Below are 6000 nucleotides of genomic sequence, written 5' to 3'. Positions count from 1 at the left end.
TGGGGCCTACTTAGTAATTTTAACAGGGTGTTGTGCAGGAAAAGAGAGAGAGAGATTTTGTGTGGTCAAACAGTGGGGAAAACAGCATTTAATATTTTCTTCCCAACTGAATTAGCTCCACTTCAGTTGTTGCATGGAATAACTGGCAAGGAACAGTTTGGTAACAGACTAGAGCCCAAGTGTATCTGGATACGGGTGAGGGCAACTGCCCATCCAGGACCATCACCAGCAGCCCTGGCAGAATGGAAAGAGAAGCAGAATACACACACCATCCTGGAAATGTTCAGCAGAGTCCTCCATGTCCAGCCTCCTCTCCCAGAGGGATCTCCCGGGTGGACCTGGAAATCTCACCTCTGCATGTCTTTTGGCTGGTGCTCCAGCTTTAAGATAAATTCAGATGCCACAGGCTCACACCCACCTCCCCAGGCACTTCCTTCTGTTCCTCCTCTCCCTGTAGCCCTCCAAGTTGCTCTGCCAGGGCACATTGCAAGTTCTTTTCTTTGCCCTAGAACTTCTTAGAGGGAATGGATTTTTTAACCTGGAACTCCCTTTTAACCTATCCCTCTTTCCCTCAGATCACCTCTTCTGAAGCCTTCTTTCTTGCTCTGTCAGGCAGACCAAGACAACCCCATCAGCCGCTGCCCTGAATGTCTCACAGTGAGGGCCCTGTGTACACAGAGGGCCAGCTTACAGCTTTGCTGAAGGCTGTCTGCTTGCTTCTTGCTGCTGTTGCGCACAGCAGAGAGGAGGCAAGCTCTTGCCTGCCTCATCTCATTAATCCTGTTCAGGAGAGTCCCACCCTCATGACCTAATCGCCTCCTAAGCCATCACACTGGGTACTGCAGTGTCCGTGTTTGAACTGGGGTCAGTGGGGGGAAGCAGCGCACAACGTACTGTCTGCCACATCTTCCAGGAGGGAGTGACCATGAGAGGGAAGAGCCAAGCTCAGAGTGTGACTGGGTGAGTTAGTGTTTGGGGTATCCAGGGCCATGCCCTCTGAGGACTCTGGGAGATTGTTCAAAACATTTCCAGTGTTATACCAAGGGGGAAAGAGATCAGGGTATTGGCTTGCTATTCCTGCCTGTCATTGGCTCAGGGATGTTCCCAGAGCAGCCACACTGCAGCAGGTGGGCCAGAGAACTCCCTCAGACAGGGTCACTGGTGATCAGCGTGGAGAAAATTCTCAGTATTGTCCCACCTGATATCACCATGGCCTGCGGCTTATTCACAGATACACACACCCACCAATGTGTGAGAATGGTTTATCCTCCAATCTCTCTGAGTAACCAAAACATCCCTTTAAAGTATTATTTGCCTCTTGGGGGTCCCAACCAAGAAAATGTGCATAAAAGCCAACAGCTATTTACTAAACTGCAGTGTCAGAACCCAGTTAGACATCAGGTAAATAAAGGAGAATCCCGACCTTTATAAAATAACAACCATCCCAAATTTGAGGTCCCAACACATAAACAGCTCTTTCGTGTTTATTCCTCCACAAGGCTATTTCTCATTTTTTAACTTTCATCATCCTGTTGAGAGTTTACAAGTGAGAATCTTCAGATTTCAGTCTGGACACATCTGGCTTGCAAATGAGGCACTACACCCTCCCCAGCCACTGTGAAATCCTTGTCAGAAGCGAGGCTGATGCGATCTTGTGTTTATTAGTGAAGATGTTAGAACCAGGCAGTCACAAAGCTATCTGGAGTAGAGTTGTCTCTGATGTGGCATCTCAGAGGTGTTATTTTGATCTTTCTCTGCTGAGGAACTGCTGCATGAAATTCACTTCTCACTGTACTTTAACCAGTCTTAGCTTTCTTCCAGATCTAACTAAAACTGGAGTTATAGAAAAGATTTCAGCTTTTTTTTTTTAATGGTTAGAAAGTTAACATTTCCAGTCCGTTTGGTTTTCCTTTCATTTGCCTGAGCTCTTTGAAACTCTCTTAAGATATATTTAGTTCCTTAAAGGAATCATAAAGCTAAGCATCCATTATTCTTAAATCACAGGGAAATTTTTAACTAATAATTTTTCTCCTTTGTAGTATAACTTGCCTTACTTGTTCTCCCCACCAAAAAACAAAGAAACAAAAACCAGTTTGAGACTAAATGATTAAGAATGAATTAATGATGATCTTTAATTAGAGCCAGCCAAGTAACAGATTCCTGGAGTCCACCCTGGGGGGAGTCACCCTACACTGTAACACCAGCCCACTGCCCTGGGGACTGAACTTAGAAGAAAACAAGGCAGAGTTGTTCCTAGGAAATTGATGAACTCATGTTTCCTCCTCTCCACATAAAAGAAGGTCCCATCTATTCTCAATCAAGAATCTTTCAAATGCAGGTGTTATGGCTCAGAGGGTTAACGCTAAGCTGCCACACATCTCATACCTGAGTGTCCAAAGTCCCAGGGGTTAACACTTTCCATCCAGCCCTGTGCTAACATGCCTGGAAAGGCAGCAGATGATGGCCCAAGCACCTAGGCCATGGCGCCCCTGGGACACATCCAAGTGGAACTGCAGCCTCCCAGCTCAGCCTGGCCCTTGCAGGCACTCGGGGAACAAACTAGCATATGGGAGATCTCCATCTCTCTCTCTCCTCTCCCTCACTCTCTCTCTCTCCAATAAATACATAAGCAAAAAAATACATAAGCGTGAGAGACCCAGACGAAGCTCCTGGCTTCTGGCTTTGAATTGGCTCAGCTCTGACCACTGGGGACACTTGGGGTATGAACTAGTGGATGGAAGATCTTTCTCTCTGTCTCTCCTGTATATAAATCAGTCCTTTAAACAGAAGTGAATACATCTTTATTTTTAAAAAAATTGAATTGTAGTTTGTTCTCTTTCCAACCAGAAATTACTCAGCAGAAGCTTGAAGATTACCTGTGTTATTCAACACATCATCTTCTAATTATGATGCTTTCTCCTCCAGCTTCAACATATATCCATGGGATTTGGTTTTGTTTTTCAGAGTTCGCACAAATTATAACAAGGCAAAAGGAATAAAGCGCTCTCCTTTGAAAACAAATGAGAGCCACAAGGCTAGCAATTGGCAGAAACCAATGGAAGAACAAGGAAGGCATGGCATTTTAATATCACAACAGAAATACAGCAGAGGAGCTAGCCATGTCGTCAGGAACCACAGTGAATCTTTCTCAGTACTCCACAGCCATTCAACCCTTGTTCTGGAAAAGGAGAGCACTGCCTCTGGAATGCAACCGCATGGCCTTCTCCAACACCTGTGTGCTTGAGGGGCGCTGTGCATGAAGCAGAGAGCGTCACAGAGCCATCCTGTGTGGCCTGGATTGCTGGGAAGTAGAAGGCTGTCGGAGGGGCCCAGGTGTCCCACAAGCTGCCTGGGAATGCCTCCGAGGGTGCTGGTTTTCTCACTCGTGTGTGATCCCTGTGACCCCTTCACAGTTCAAAGGGAAGTCTTAATGGAACCACATTGTGGACTTCTTCGTTTGCCTTTCCTCGAGGCTTAGCAATTACCTCTAAGACTCATCTGAGCTATGATTATATGATTATATATTGTGTGTATTCTATAGAAATCTTATACATTGATAGTATATAACATATAAATGTGCTATATATTACATTACAATATGTTATATTGTATATTATATACACAATATATTGTATGTGTGTATGTATATGTGTGTGTCCATATATGTATAGAGGTACATATTGTATATACTATATATTACATTGCACATAATATACAGTATATAATAGTGCATATAATACATACATTTTTATATGTTACATATATAAATATGTAAATATAAAAATATGTAAAATACTATGTTTTTATAATATATAAAATACAATATGCAATATATTTTTTTTCACTCAACGACACAACAGCCAATACAGGGTGTTCCTTATGACACATTTTCCCACTATGCCCTCCTTCTCAAATATATGATTAAAAAACTTTTAAAATTTTATTTTATTCTATTTGAAAATATAGCACTAGACACATACAAAGATTGTACATCTACTGGCTCACTACCAAGATGGCTACAACCACCAGGGCTACCCCAAGTCAAAACCAGGAGCCATGAACCTCATTCATGTCTCCCACAAGAGTGCAGTGGCACAAGCACTTGTTTAATCTTCTGCCACCTTCCCAGGGGCATTGTCAGGGAGCTGGGTTGGAGGTGGAGAAGCTGGGGCTTGACTCAGTGCCCATCTGAGATACTGGCATTACAGGTGGTAGCTTAACAATGTGGGCCCCCTCAAGCAATATTAGTAATTCAAGTAACACTAGCAGCTCAGCGAACACCCCTAAATCACAGTGTGTGGACATATTGTATATTTCGTGCATGTAAAGTTAAACACAGATGTTCTTGGTCCAGTAGCCTCTTTTGAGCAGTAAGAGCAGGGCTCCGTCTACCTTAGAAGTGGGGTGGAAACATTCTGAAACAGAGAGAGCATGTGGCTCATCACTTAGGACGTTCTATGCCCAGACTGGAAAGAGCAGGGCTCTGGCTACAGATTCAGGAAAGGGAAAACTGGTTACAGGGGATAGGGTTAAGGTATTTCTGAAACCTTCTACCACAAAGGTGATCCTGACCCACCGCTGGTGGAAGACAGACAAGCAAACAGGAACATGGTATTTGCATATAACAAGATCAGTCATAAAGACGTGAATGTGATGCTGAAGGTGAAGACAGGATCTGAAAATATTCCATCAGCTTTCAATATACAGTTTCCTAATGCACTTCCAAAATGTATCCTGTGTATATTACTAAAGTTGGAATTCCTTTTGCCTCCAAATTGTAAGCCAGTGCCCCTGAACGGGTCTGAAGCAGAGCTCTGCAGGTAAGCTTGTCTCCGCACCAGGATGTTTATCAATATGCACTACACATGCCCCCAGTACACACACTCACCTGGAATGAGGGGCCCCCAGTGGGAAGGGATTTTTAGCAGGATTCAAAAATGCGCTCACTGGACACTTTATAAAAATTTTGCCCCCCAAATTCAATTTACACTTTCACAACATTTTACAAAAGACTGATCTCTAAATCCCCATTTACGATTTTACGAGAATGGGCATTCATCGCAAGAATTTCTTGTCAGAGTTTTCAAAGCGTCCTTCATCCTCTCTCCCCACTTCTACACTCATTTCCCATAGGATAAACAAAACAGCAGTGTTTGCAGTTTACATGTGGGGAGTGGGTGTGAAGAAAGGGCAGGACACAGCAGCCTGTGGGTCGAAAGCTATGCCATCCTGCCTCTGACCACAGCAAAATCTCTCGTTTCAGTGTACCCACATCATGACCAGGGCACAGTGTGGGGTCAGAGCCATCTTTCAAGTCTCATATCATCACACACACACACACACACACACACACACACACACCCCTGTGTTCATTCTCCATCCCTTGGCTATCCCTTTGGAAGAGATTCTCCTCAGAAGACACTTGCCAGGATGCTCGTGTGCCAGGAAAGCTGCTGGTTGTCCTTTCCATCTCCCTTCCGAAACAGTCTATTCTTTCCTTTCCCCGCCAGCGGACAATTAGAGCCTGCAGCCCGCCTGACAGCCCTAGCAAGCACGCCCTCTACACATCTTCTCTTTCTCTCCCTCCAAAAACATTACTGAAAAAGGGGGAAGGGGGAAGATTTTGCGATTTGTGAACTGCTGTCAATTTATTAACAAAATCTTAGTCCGGGTAAGGCTTCCGTTTCATGAGTCTTAACCCCAGACCCGAATAAACCAGGCAGGGTGCTTTCACCATGGCTGTAGAGTTGTGTCCAAAGCCACCTTGGCCTGAGAAACCTGCCCAACGGTGAAAACGCTTCTGATCTTAATGTGGGTAAGACTTAGATGGGACGCCTTGCGGGGGAGACAACGCACACTTGGAAAGTGAATGAACTCAGAATCTCTGGACATTTTCTAGGACTTCTAAAAACAGGGCTAAAAGAGGGGCGGGGCCGGGCTGTCAGCAAAGTTTTGTCTAATTTCATTCGCAAAGGGAAGAATCCTCCACCCCCAAAAGGA

Source organism: Ochotona princeps, chromosome 22 (genome assembly GCF_030435755.1).
Source record: "Ochotona princeps isolate mOchPri1 chromosome 22, mOchPri1.hap1, whole genome shotgun sequence".
NCBI classification, from domain to species: Eukaryota; Metazoa; Chordata; class Mammalia; order Lagomorpha; family Ochotonidae; genus Ochotona; species Ochotona princeps.
The sequence above is the reverse complement of the archived record's forward strand: the minus strand, read 5'-3'. Positions refer to the sequence as shown.